The following is a 14,289-nucleotide window of genomic DNA, read 5'->3' on the forward strand; positions in this document are numbered from 1 at the left end:
GGTACCCACAATTAATCATTCCTGATGAGAAAAACAAATGTGAAAAATTGGTTGATATAGTGTTTTGGAAATAAACTCTTCATATTCCAGTGAGACTAAGGACTGCACAGTTACAATATAGACACAGTGGGAAGATATCATTCATGCTTCGATAGAGAAGAGAGAGATGTGACCACATTAAGAGGGGTTGAAAAGGTAACGTGGCTGACAGAATGCTACTGACTTGTTAGTGGGTGTCGTGACTTGGCGAGGATGGTGAAGTTGCTTCTTACAGTTCGTAGACTGGCCAACACCTGGGGGACGGACGGACGGGGGTGGTGGGGCGGCGGGGAGAGGGGCAGAGAGCGGAGCGAGACAAATTCACTACATACTCATTTTAGCCCCTTTCAAGTTCATTACTGAATGTTCTATCTTTAGGCTGGCAGGGTGAAGTGTACGCTACTTCATCAACAACTGCAGAGCTGGTGCTTACCTGAGCAAAAGGGGTGACTATGAGATCTTCTGCATGCCTGTAGAAAGAGAGATAGAAAATGAACAAAGGAAGGAGATGACAGTAAAGTCAGCAGGATAGAGAGAGTTATCGCTGAAGTGTAACCTCTATGACAGTTTACATTAACAGATACCAGATTATATGTGAACCAATGGTATCCATAGCACTATCTGAATCTAAACAAAATATTTTTGGTTCTGACCAAAAAGCATCTTTCTGAAATGGAAGCAGACCAAGACAAATTACACCGCTGTGAAGCGAAAATATTTTTACATTAGCATAATACTGCCATAATCATAATAATCATAAATGCCAAGTCGGTTGACTGTGATTGTATAGTGAGTAATGTATAGTGTTGCAGAAATCTGGAGTGTCAGTGAGGCTACTTTCACTCAGAGTGGATTTAACCATGTGGATTAGCCAAGGTGGTTTTGATGGCATGTGATGAACACAGGAAGTGGAGAATGTAAGGGGGTACATACTCACCAAACCAGGGTTTAAATAGCACAATACTTTAGCTGGGCTTGATTGAGTTTGCCTGGCGCAATGGAACCAATGGAATAGTCTTATAAGTTCAAACCCCCGCCCAGGTTTGATACTCACCCCTCACTGTTGATGGAGGAGTTGCGTGACATGGTCTTGGGGGACATGTCATAGTCAGAGTCTGATCGGTACAGGAAGGACTCCCTGCGCTCCCCGCGACTCCTGCACCCCTCTGTGGTAAAGGAGGGTGCAGCCCCAGCACAGGACTCGCCTGCGAATCCATGGGGCTGCGGCCGGCCGACGGACCATTCTCTGAGTCAAAACTGAAAGACAAAGTGAGAGAGACAGGAAGTTGTCTGGATCAATGCTTCATTAAAGGCATTTTCCTGTGTTTTATATATATTTACACACTAAGAGGTTGGAATAAATCTGTGAATTTGTAAAAACGATGATAATGCCCTTTTAGTGTAAGAGCTGTTTAAAAAGACAGCCTGAAATTGCCTGTGTGAGGAGTCTGGATTCCCTGCTTATTCTCTACTGATTCCGTGAAAGCTCCAACCGCGATTTTGGGAAAACCAGTGAATTTATTGAACGTTCCCGGAATTTTGCAACCATAGGTCGGAAGAAGTTTTGGCCTGCCTGGTGACATCACCAGACGGTAAATTAGGTAACAGACCAATAAGAAGAGAGTTCCAAACCTCTCTGCCAATAACACCTAGTATTCCCCTCCCCACTCAGACCACTCCCAGACAGACAGTCCTAGCAAAATTCTTTCTTGAGAAACTGCTCTTTGCTAAGTAGCTATTTTTTTAAATATTTTGACCATTTTAATTTAAAACAATCTCACTAAGGTACTTATTGTTACCCAGAAATGAATTGACATTGAGATATTTAAAACAATATATATGGAGGATTGGAAATTATGCAGACAATTACTTTGATGGAAGCTACAATTGATCTGCGATATGAAAGCTGATCCACCCCACCAAAAATTCAAAAAAAAATGACGTTCTGAAGGAGAGACAGACATGTATAACAACAGTTCAGCCCAGGACATCTGATCTGCATATATACACAAGAGCACCATAGCAATCTAGCGTTACAGACAACCACATGACCCCAAACACAAGATTAGGAATAATCTCAAAGAGATCCAGTCAAACAGAAGCTTAGTGAGAGTTTAGCCAAAGTGTACACAGAAACATACTTCTTAGGTTTAGAGGGGGATTTCTCTTTTTGAACCATGAATGTTTCTACAGCTTCATCAAAAATGAAAAGCACATCATGGAGGGAGATATTGTGAAGCCACACACACACGCGCAAGCACACACACACACACATCACAGGGCCTGATAATGGGCCTGGCTACTTGAACACCATGAATACCTGAGAGGAAGGTGGGAGTGAGACGACCGTCTGCGCTCTATACTGCGGTTGAGCTTCATACGGCGGAAAACACAGAATTCCCGTGTCCCCGAGTGTGGTCGTGATCAGGGACACAGGTGAGTTAGCGGGGTTGACGTAGGGAGAGGTGGGGGTCAGGCTGGGCGTGGTCAACCCCTCGGGGGTCTCCCACAGATTCATCTGTCGTGTCAGCTTCCTCTGACTCATCTCTGGATGCTCTGGGCACGACGGAGAGGACTGACGGAAGAAACCACCATCCCTCCCTCCCTCTTCTTCTCTCCCTCCAGAAAAAACTCTGTCTATCAAACTTTGTCTGCCACTGCCAACACTTCAACCTTCCAATCGGTCTGTCAGTCACTCTCCCTCCTACGTCCCCCCCCCCGCCTTGTTCCACGGTTCAGTAGCACAGCTCACGTCCCAGACAAAGAGAGTTCTCCTGCACACACCAGCACAAAATCCTGCCAGTCAGAAAGCCTTTGATAACAGACCCTAATCCTATAGTTTAATTCCTGGTCCCAATCGTCAGAGTCCACGTTCAGTTGAAGTCTTCAAGCTTTGATCCTGAAGCCTTGTATTACTGCTGCGTTGGCTCACTTCCTGTGTTCACCTCCACACACTTTGTTCCCTGTTTCTCAGCAGTTTCTTCCTGTGTAGGTTTGTTTTTGTTTATTCTGTCACTGAAGGGCGGCGGTGCAGCTGTAACCCACAGCCTCTCTCTCAGCTATCAGCTATCTGAACACTCTCTATCGCTCTGTCTGAGTCCATATACTTATCCTGTGTGTCCTCCTCCTGCCTCGCTGTCCTTGTCCTCCCCGACCAGGCCCCTCAGGGACACCGTGGCTGCCACTCTGCCCGGGCGTCTGCCCGATGTCTCACTCACACCTACACCACCTGGAGAGACATACCGACGCTGGCCGGTCCGCTGCTCCGTTTCCTAATCTTTCTCTCTTCTTTCTTCGCTTTCTCTGCCTGTTTTTTCTCCTTTACTTTCTTCACCTCCCCCTGCTTCAAGCGTGTGCTCTCTTTCTCTCTCCTTATCTCACTGCTCACAGTTTCTCTAGCAACAGACCACCGGCAATATCGAGAGAGAGAGAGACAAAGTGGATGAGGATGGAGAAAGGAGTCGAGGAGAAAAAGGAGGGAATGGCAGAGGAGAAGAGAAGGAGGAGTGACTCATGGCCTGTGGAAATGTTTACAAGAGCATGCATGATTTGTTTCCAAAACATTCTTTTTAAACATCAACAGCCAAGCCAACAGCCAAGCTTCTTGACCTTTGCAGTACACAGAAAGACATAGGCCTACTGACCAAGAACAGAGCTACTACACAAACAGACCCCTACCCCAAGAAAATCATTTTAAAATGCACTGTATCTGCATACACATCAGAGTGTGTGTGTGTGTTGTTCTGACAAAAAGAAGAGAGACAAGAGAAGAGTTTATCTGCATGTATGCAGGAACGCTTGTGTATGTGCATGTGTACAACAGTGAGTTTGTGTGTATGTGTTTGTTTATATGCTAATGTGAATCTTGTGTCATCCGTTTCTTTGTTTTACAGCAGCAGCAGCAGAGGTAACGGTGCATGAATTCTACATACCACTAGGCTGACTAGACAAGGCAGATAGCAGCACAAAGACTATCCACAGAGTAGAACACTAAAGAGATGAGATGCCTTGTCAACCATCCATTTCCCCCTGCTCTCTCCCTCTCTCTCTCCCTCTCTCTCTCTCCTCTCTCTCTCTCTCCTCCCACACTGTCACTGTCTGCTGTCTTTCAAGACCCTTCCTTTCCCTTACTGCCTCTATCTCTGTCATTTGTCTCTCTTCCAGTGACTCACCCCAGAATAATGAAGGAAAAAGAAGAAGGCACCAGCAGGATGGTAGAGGGGAGCTCAGCTCCCATTTGTTTGTGGGGCACAAGGGACCCGCCTGAGCATAGCCCTCTTAAGTCACTCACGAACAGTCCTTTATGAAACATGGGCTATGGGAACATTGCTCTGATCTGACATCTCTGACTGCTGAAGGATTCCTACTCATTGTGATGAATGCAATTAAAAGCTGCACGGGGTCGATGCTTGTAAAAAGTCAATAATCATATTATCAATTATTAAGTAATAAAACTGGACACAACATTTCACAGTTTGGACATACCTACTCATTCAAGGATTTTTCTTTATTTCAATTTTTTTCTACATTGTAGAATAATAGTGAAGACATCAGAACTATGAAATAACACATATGGAATCATGTAGTAAACAAAAAAGTGTTTAACAAATTAAAATATGTTTTAGATTTTCGATTCTTTAAAGTAGCCACCCTTTGCCTTGATGACAGCTTTGCACACTCTTGGCATTCTCTCAACCAGCTTCATGAGGAATGCTTTTCCAACAGTCTTGAAGGAGTTCCCATATATGCTGAGCACTTGTTGGCTGCTTTTCCTTCACTCTGCGGTCCAACTCATCCCAAACCATCTCAATTGGGTCGAGTCAGGTGATTGTGGAGGCCAGGTCATCTGATGCAGAACTCCATCACTCTCCTTCTTGGTCAAATAGCCCTTACACAGCCTGGAGGTGTGTTTTGGGTCATTGTCCTGTTGAAAATCAAATGATAGTCCCCCTAAGCGCAAACCAGATGGGCTTCAATAGATTTATTTTTTCTTCCCCTAATTGTCATCGGACCCTTTTTTGTTGAAGATAAGTGTATTGCTGCAGAATGCTGTGGTAGCCATGCTGGTTAACTGTGCCTTGAATTCTAAATGATTCCCCCACAGTGTCACCAGCAAAGCACCCCCACACCATCACTCCTCCTCCATGCTTCATGGTGGGAACCACACATGTGGAGATCATCCATTCACCTACTCTGCATCTCACAAAGACACGGCGGTTGGAACGAAAAATCTCAAATTTGGACTCATCAGACCAAAGGACAGATTTCCACCGGTCTAATGTCCATTGCTCGTCTTTCTTGGCCCAAGCAAGTCTCTTCTTATTATTGGTGTCCTTTAGTAGTGGTTTCTTTGCAGCAATTCGACCATGAAGGCCTGACTCACGCAGTCTCCTCTGAACAGTTGATGTTGAGATGTCTCTTACTTGAACTCTGTGAAGCATTTATTTGGGCTGCAATCTGAGGCTGATAACTCTACTGAATTTATCCTCAGCAGTAGAGGTAACTCTGGGTCTTCCTTTCCTGTGGCGGTCCTCATGAGAGCTAGTTTCATCATAGCGCTTGATGGTTTTTGCTACTCCACAATTGTATGTATTGACTGACCTTCATGTCTTAAAGCAATGATGGACTGTCATTTCTCTTTGCTTATTTGAGCTGTTAATATGGATTTGGTCTTTTACCAAATAGGGCTATCTTCTGTATAGCACCCCTACCTTGTCGCAACACAACTGATTGGCTCAAACACATTAAGAAGGAAAGAAATTCCACAAATGAACTTTTAACAAGGCACTGTTAATTGAAATGCATTCCAGGGTGACTACCTCATGAAGCTGGTTGAGATAATGCCAAGAGTGTGCAAAGCTGTCATCAAGGCAAAGGATGGCTACTTTGAAGAATCTCAAATCTCAATCATATTTTGATTTGTTCCAAACACTTTTTTGGTTACTACATGATTCCATATGTGTTATTTCATAGTTTTTATGTCTTCACTATTACTCTACAATTTACAAAATAGCAAAAATAAAGAAAAACCCTTGAATGAGTAGATGTGTCCAAACTTTTGACTGGTACTGTACATGTATTTTTTAAAATGTTTTATTAGTTACACTATTTTGATATTGGATTACTGCCCTGTTGGGTAGAGCATGCAAGTTAAGCATTTCACTGTACTTGTGCATGTGACAATAAAACTTGAACTTGATTCCAAGATGGGATGACTGTGGACAGCTACTTCTCTTTCATTATGTGATAACAGAAGCCCTGAGAGGAGGACTGTGGACAATGACATGATGATTAGAGGTCTCACAGGAAAAGGGATGTGTGCCAGCTGGGCGACTCCTTCCTTTGTAAGATAACAACCCTCACAGCTCAATGAGGAGAGAGAGCGAAAGAGGAGCTGGCTAATTAAAACAGCAGTTTATCATGTAGCTCACCCGTGTTTTTCTACTTATTCCAGTGGCTAGGAGACGTAGCATAGCGTCAACACATCTCACACTAGACACAAGCACAGTAATGGACACAGCAACAAGATGCAGTTACTGCCAGTTCAAATTGCATGACTATTGGATATGTTTTCATTGCCATGGGAAACCTATAAACCACCTTCATCGCTTGAGCAAATATTATAAAATGCTCAGCTCAATGGTATAATGGCTGAGTAGGGACCTTTGTACTGGCAGGTGCTGTAAGCGGCTTGTCTTATTGAATTGATAAATCAAGATGATGTTCTATCTAGGCTTTTCTTGCAATGAATGTTGCAGTATATGCTGCTCCTTAACACTATGAGTATCTAAACCATTTCCCTGCTCTGCAGCCATACTCCTAACCCTCCTCTCTATGCAACACATTTCTATAACAAAGAGAGAGAATTTGATTATATTCCATTAATAACGCAGCGTTGAAAGGCTTTGAAGCCTGAGTCAATGTGCGCATTAGTTTAATTAAACCTGAGAGTCTTTAAGGGACAAGAAAGATTTACATTCTCACTCCTTCCAATGAACCCCCCTCCCATTGATTATATATTAACAACACACTAGGAGCTTATGAGTGTGTACGTGCATGTGTGTGTGATGGAGAGCTGCTCCCACATCAGCGGTTTCCTACAGCACAGCTCTCTCTCTCTCCTCTCTCTCTTCTCTCTCTCCTCTCTCTTCTCCTCTCTCTCTTCTTCTCTCTCTCTCTCCTCTCTCTCCTCTCTCCTCTCTCTCTCTTCTCTCTCTCTCTCTCTTCTCTCTCTATGCTGGGAGTGTTTGGTGCATGCTGGGAATTGTTTGAGCAAGGGAGTGCGTGTGTTGTGTAGAGTTAGATATTCAGAACTTTCTTTAGGTTTTCTCTTTCTTGGTGGCATTCTTTGTTTTCTTCTGTGCATGATTAAGGTTATTATTTGTTTGTTGTGGTAGAATTAAGTATTTTGTTTTCGTATCGAAATTACCCTGTTTTTGGCGGGGATGGCAGCCCGAATGGAGATGCCGTCCCTGTCACTTCGGCACGGCTTTAGGTGTGTTACTGAAGCTACTGTCACGGTGGAGGAGTTTCTGGTCGCCGTGGGAGAGAAGGTAGGATATGAGAATGTTGCTTATGCGTCACGGATGAATAAAGCGGTGGTGGTTTTTCTTAAAGAAGTGTGTCTTGTTAATCGTATGGTTGAGCAAGGCGTACTTCTTAAAGGAATGTTTATTCAAGTTACGCCGCTTTTTTCTCCGTCAACAAGGGTAACGATTTCAAATGTACCGCCGTTTATTCCAAATGAGCTATTGGAGCGCGAGTTATTGCGCTTTGGGAAGTTTGCAAGTTCAATTAAGGTTGTCCCGTTGGGTTGCAAACACCCGGCGTTGAAACAGGTTATGTCTTTTCGGCGACAGGTGTTTATGTTTTTGGACTCACCGGAGCAGACTTTGGAGTTAGCGTTTAAAGTCAAGTATGACAATAGATTGTATATGGCTTATGCTAGTACGGGTAGTCAACGGTGTTTTGAGTGTGGGGATGTTGGTCATAAGCGACATGCTTGCCCGAAAAGGGAGAAAGCAGAGGGAGGGGCGCAGGTGGTCCTCGTAACGCCTGGGCCCACTGATGTAGGGAGAGGTGGGCCGACAGTGGTTGAGCAGCCACAAGCAACTGCTGCTGAGGAACAAGTTATCCATGTTGAGGACACGGAGTTGCAACTTGTGTTAGAGGGAAATGTTATGCAGCAGAAACATTTTGTTGTAGAAAGCAAGGATAGATCTGAAGAGCCAGTTCCTCAGATTGGTGAGGAGGTGCCCAGTACGAGTGCTGGGGTACAGGAGGTGGTTCATATGGAGCTAGTCTCCCAGGTAGTGGAGGAGATGCCCACTATGAGTAACGGGGTACAGGAGGGGGTTCATGTGGAGCTAGACTCCCAGGTAGTGGAGGAGATGCCCACTATGAGTAATGGAGTACAGGAGGGGGTTCATGTGGAGCTAGACTCCCAGGTAGTGGAGGATATGCCCACTACGAGTAATAGGTTTCAGGTGGAGCTAGTCTCCCAGGTAGTGGAAGAGATGCCCACTACCAGTAATAGGGTTCAGGTGGGGTTAGTTTCCCAGGTAGTGGAGGAGATGTCCACTACGACTAATAAGGTTCAGGTGGGGCTAGTTTCCCAGGTAGTGGAGGAGATGCCTGGTACGAGTGATGGGCTGCAAGTGGGGAGTGATGAAATTCCCAGGTAGTGGAGGAGATGTCCACTACGACTAATAAGGTTCAGGTGGGGCTAGTTTCCCAGGTAGTGGAGGAGATGCCTGGTACGAGTGATGGGCTGCAAGTGGGGAGTGATGAAAGGGATGTATTAGAAGCGAGTCAGGGGTCTGTGGACTCAGTTGAGGAGGAGCAGGATATGGATATCTCTATTGGTATGATAGCAGCTGGTGACGACTCAATTTATGATCTAGAGGAGGTAAATAGGTTTTTGGATCAGACTTTTGGGAAATCTGTCAAATTGGCAGAATATTTTGATGTTGATAAGTTTGTGAGGTCAGCTGTGATGTTACAGAAGACGGTGGGGTTCGACCAGTTAAGTGAGAAGAAGCGGTTTCGCTTGAGGAAATTTGTTACTGCTGTCACAGCAGCAAAAGGTGGTGGGAAACGTGGTCAGGGTAAGAGAAAATTTAAACGATGTTGATCATGCTTCATAGGGTGTCTTCTTTTTTCTCTTTGGTTTCTCTGTGGTTTCTTCTGCTTTTCCTTTCTCTTTTCTATATGGAGGTACTAAGGGTAGGTTCTCTCAATATTAATGGTGGAAGGGACAGGAATAAGAGGGCTTGGGTATTAGAAATAATAAAACAGAAAAGGCTTAATGTAGTTTTTCTACAGGAGACACATAGTGATGAGGAAAATAAGGTTGACTGGGGTATGTGGTGGGAGGGGCAGCATATACTCAGTCATGGTACAAATTTCAGTGCTGGGGTGGCAATCTTGTTTTCTTCAGGCTTAGGGGTAACTGTGGTATCTACAACAGAGATTGTCAAGGGTCTGGTTTTATTGGTCAAGGCGGAGGTTATGTTTTTTTTTTTTTTTTTTTGGAATGTATATGCTCCTAATGAGGGTACAGAGCGTATTGCTGTATTTGACAAAATAAAGGAAACTTTAAGACAGTGTGACCAAGAGGGTTGTATGGTTTTAGGGGGGGACTGGAACTGTACAGTGGATTTTACTGTTGATCGCACCGCTGAAGAACCTCACCTGCGGTCAGCCACTTGCCTGTCTGGTCTACTAACTGAGTTTGAGCTTTCTGATGTGTGGAGAGTCAGGAATGCAAAAGTTAGGCAGTACACATGGCTAAAAGTTAATGAAGGTCGTGTCAGTGCAGCAAGGTTAGACAGGTTGTATGTGTCTGATCAATACTGTAGTAGGGTTGGAAGGTGTGATATTACTCCTGTGGGTTTCTCTGATCACCATTTTGTTACTGTTGATATTCATTTGTCCTGTCCACGAAGGTCATCATCGTACTGGTATTTTAATGTTAAATTGTTACATGATGTCATGTTTTGTGAAAGGTTTTTGTTGTTTTGGGAAAAATGGAGGGTTACAAAAGGACATTTTGAGTCCTTGAGACAATGGTGGGAGGTTGGGAAGGCCCAAATACGATTATTTTGTCAACAGTATACTGCTCTGTCTCGAATTGAAGTCAAAGAGACTATCAAGGCCCTTGAACAGGACATCAAATCTATTGAATTGAAGCTGCTCACTCAGAACGACCCTGGATTAGTCATGAATTTACAGGACAAGAGACATGAACTGAGATTGTTTCTGCATGAAAGAGTGAAGGGTGCCTTGATTAGGTCTCGGTTCGCTTCCCTCAAGGACATGGATGCTCCTAGTGCTTTCTTTTTTAACCTAGGACAATCGACACTGCAACGTAAACAGATGGTCTGCCTTCGTCTGCCTGATGGGAAGGTGACCACAGATGACAGGGAAATGCGTCAACATGCCGTAGATTTCTACTCTGCCCTCTATAAGGCGGAGGATTGTGACTCTCTGTGTACTGAACAGTTGCTACACGGTCTTCCTCAATTGGGACCTGAGCAGAGAGTCGCATTGGACTCTGACATTACACTGCAAGAGCTGTCCACAGCAGTTATGCAGCTCTCAACAGGCCGAGCCCCTGGCATTGATGGTTTACCATCTGAGTTTTATAAACACTTTTGGGGGTCTATTGGAGAGGATTTTTATGAGGTGATGTGTGAATCTTTTCATGAGGGTTCTCTTCCTGTATCCTGTCAACGTGCGGTGCTTTCATTATTGCCAAAAAAGGGGGATTTGGCTCTCTTAAAAAATTGGAGACCTGTTGCGTTGCTGTGCGCAGAATATAAAATTGTTTCTAAATGTCTCTCAAACAGGTTGAAAGAGTATCTGGGATTGTTGGTCCATGAGGACCAGTCTTGCTGTGTACCTGATCGCTCTATTGTTGACAATTTGTTTCTGATAAGAGATGTTTTAGACATTTGTAAATGTGGGTTTACTTTCGTTGGATCAGGAGAAGGCTTTTGACCGTGTGGACCACCAGTACTTGTTTTAAAACAATGAAAGCCTTTGGGTTTGGGGATGTTTTTTTGTCGTGGATGAATTTACTGTATGCTGGGGCCTCGTGTATGGTGAAGGTGGGGGGTGGTTTGAGCTGCCCCATCCCTGTCCAAAGGGGCATCAGGCAGGGATGCCCAATTTCAGGGCAGTTATACAGTCTGGCGATTGAACCAATGCTTTGTTTTTTAAGAGCGAGGCTTACTGGTTTCTCTGTGCCAGGTGTAATGAAGGGTCCCACGATAGCACTGTCTGCATATGCAGATGACGTGACAGTTTTTATTACAGGGGCTGAGGATGTTAAGGTTCTCTCAAACGCTCTAAAGGTGTATGAGGGGGCCTCCTCAGCTAGAGTCAATTGGGGAAAGAGTGAAGCGCTGTGGGCAGGTCAGCTTCAGATGGGGTCTGCTCCACGGTTACCAGGGGGACTTCAGTGGGGCAGAGATGGGATGAAGACTTTGGGGGTTTTTCTAGGCTCCGATGTCTTTCAGAAAAAGAACTGGGAGGGTGTAGTGGAGAAAGTGTGTGCCAGACTGTCAAGATGGAAATGGGTGCTGCCCCAGCTGTCTTATAGGGGAAGGGTACTGGTAGCTAATAATCTTGCTGCCTCTACCCTGTGGCACAGACTAATGATTTTACAGCCACCAAAGGGTCTGATTCAAGAGCTTCAGAGGACCCTTGTCAATTTCTTCTGGTCTGGACAACACTGGATAAAAGCTGCAGCCCTGTACCTGCCACTACACGAGGGTGGGCAAGGCTTGGTGGATATTTCCTCTAGGATCATGGCTTTCCGGCTTCATGCAGCCCAGAGGCTGTTGTACAGAGACAGTTCTAGCTGGGTCGACACAGCCTATATATTGATGAGGAGAGCGGGCTGTTTGGGCTTAGATAAGCACCTTTTCCTCTTAAAGCTGGAGGGGGGTGATTTGCATGGCCTGACTCCATTTTATGAGTCTGTTATGCAGGCTTGGAGAGTTTTTGTGAAGTCTCGTAAGGCCGGCACGCCACCAGGGATGTGGCTTTTTGAAGAGCCTCTTTTTCACAACACTGCCATCCAGTCCCGTGTTCTGGGTTCAGCTAGCCTACGTTCATGCCTGTTAGGCGTGGGGTGTACTAAACTGGGTCATCTGATGCGGAACAGGAATAGATCGTTGGAGGAGCTGGGAGAAAGAGCGGGGATCCGATCATCTCGCCTACTGAGGAAGGTCGTCGATGAGGTCTGTGACTCCCTGCCAGTGCTTCATCTGCAGTATGTGACTGACATTTCCAATTGTGATCGGTGGAAGGAGGGTCTGGATTATGTGTTCCCTGCACTGATTGTTAGTGCTGCAGCGGGGGCATTCGTGGAGGACGTGGGGATGCTGCTTTCTTTCGATACCCCGGAGCTGGGGGAGTTCAAGGAGGTGGGAAAGAAGGCCATGTACAGAGTATGTGTAAAGGTGTCCCATGCATCTTCCCTGGGAGGGGTAAAATTGACGAGGTGGGCGGGTGTGCTTGGTCCAGGTGCCTCCCCAAAAGGCTGTTGGCGATCACTGTACAAACTGCCTATTGATAAGAGGACAGCTGACCTCCAATGGAGGATAGTACACGGAGCTATAGCCACTAACATGCATCTGGTACACCTGGACCCTACTGTTGGGGAGGGGTGTCCATTTTGTGCTGAGTCTGAAACTCTGGCACATATGTTTTTACAGTGTCCCAGGTTGGTCGGGATGATTGACATGATCACAAATTGGTTCTCAACGTTGGGAGAGGTTTTTTCTTCCCAACTGTATATATTTGGGCCAAAGTACAGGTTCAGTCGAAAGGGTGTAGTTGTGTTGCTTAATTTTGTGTTAGGGGCAGCAAAATTAGCGATATGGAAGACCCGAAAGAACAGTATTCGGGGACAGGGGTCTGTTGATGTGGTGGGAATGCTGGAGGGAATGTTGGCAGCGAGACTGAGGGTTGAGTTTGCCTATTATAAACTGGTCAACAATATTGATCTGTTTATGAGTATATGGGGTATTTAGAGGCTGTTGTGTATAGTTACTGTGGAGGAGGAATTGGAGTTGTTTTTTTAATTGATGTGTAACTGTGTTTTTTGTATGAGTATTTATTGTATGGTGGGCTCCCAGACCCAATAAAGATGATTTAAATCTCTCTCTCTCTCTCGACTCTCGACCTCTGAATGTTCGGCTATGAAAAGCCAACTGACATTTACTCCTGAGGTGCTGACCTGTTTCACCCTCTATAACCACATTATTATTTGACCCTCCTGGTCATCTATGAAGAACGTTTGAACTACAGTACTTGAAGAACAATCTGGCCTTAATGGTCATGTACGCTTATAATCTCCACCGGCACAGCCAGAAGAGGACTAGCCACCCCTCAGAGCCTGGTTCCTCTCTAGGTTTCTTCCTAGGTTCCTGCTTTTCTAGGGAGTTTTTCCTAGCCACCGTGCTTCTAAATCTGCATTGCATGCTATTTGGGATTTTAGGCTGGGTGTCTAAATAAGAACTACTATGTGACAACTGCTGATGTAAAAAGGGCTTTATAAATAAATTGTACTGATTGATTGAATGAAATGGATTAGCATATATCCATCATGTAAAATGAACAATGAGCACTGTCTCCATGGAGTATAGCACTGCAGCCTTAGGCAATGTATATTTGCGTGGTGCATAACATTATCTCATATCACATGCATGGCAAGACATGATTGATGTAATTAGATGCTCTGGAGAGATCCCACCCTCCTTCCCCAACACATGTAGAATGCTTAGAAACCACCAGAAACCTGTGAAATGGATCAACAGATGTTTTATCTCCTCTCAAGGTCTGTTGATTTACAGTATCTCAGAATCAGGAACTGTCATATCCCATGTGATATGTCAAAACAAGTTGATGCATGTATTATCATGGTGCATTGGGTTTGTATTTGTATTTATAATGGATCCCCTTTAGCTGCAGCAGCTACTCTTCATGGGGTCCAGTAAAATGAATGCAGTTATACAATTGTAAAAACATTACTTTACATTCACAACAGATTTCAGGGGCTAGGCTGTCAACAGCACGTACTGTGACACTATGATATGTATTCTGATTAAGTCAACAATACCTCTAGGCATATCTGACGTCATGTATTTGATATCTTATGTGAAGGTTAATGTCCATATTGACATCAGTTCATTGTGTTTGAGGACGGTTCACTGACGGGTTTTCAACGGATAAGATTAG

At 44.7% G+C, this 14,289-nt stretch overlaps 1 long non-coding RNA gene across 1 annotated transcript; it reads right to left on the minus strand.

The window, feature by feature from the left end:
* Window positions 1–243: 243 nt before the first annotated feature.
* Window positions 244–1,204, minus strand: LOC115173191 (uncharacterized). The gene is made up of 3 exons (XR_003871564.1): window positions 1,094–1,204; window positions 473–509; window positions 244–293 (listed from the first exon to the last, which is right to left on the minus strand). It is a non-coding gene; the product is annotated as an uncharacterized LOC115173191 (long non-coding RNA).
* Between the last annotated feature and the right edge of the window lie 13,085 nt (window positions 1,205–14,289).

The sequence above is a fragment of the Salmo trutta genome, chromosome 34 (assembly GCF_901001165.1).
Source record: "Salmo trutta chromosome 34, fSalTru1.1, whole genome shotgun sequence".
In the NCBI taxonomy this organism is placed as follows: Eukaryota; Metazoa; Chordata; class Actinopteri; order Salmoniformes; family Salmonidae; genus Salmo; species Salmo trutta.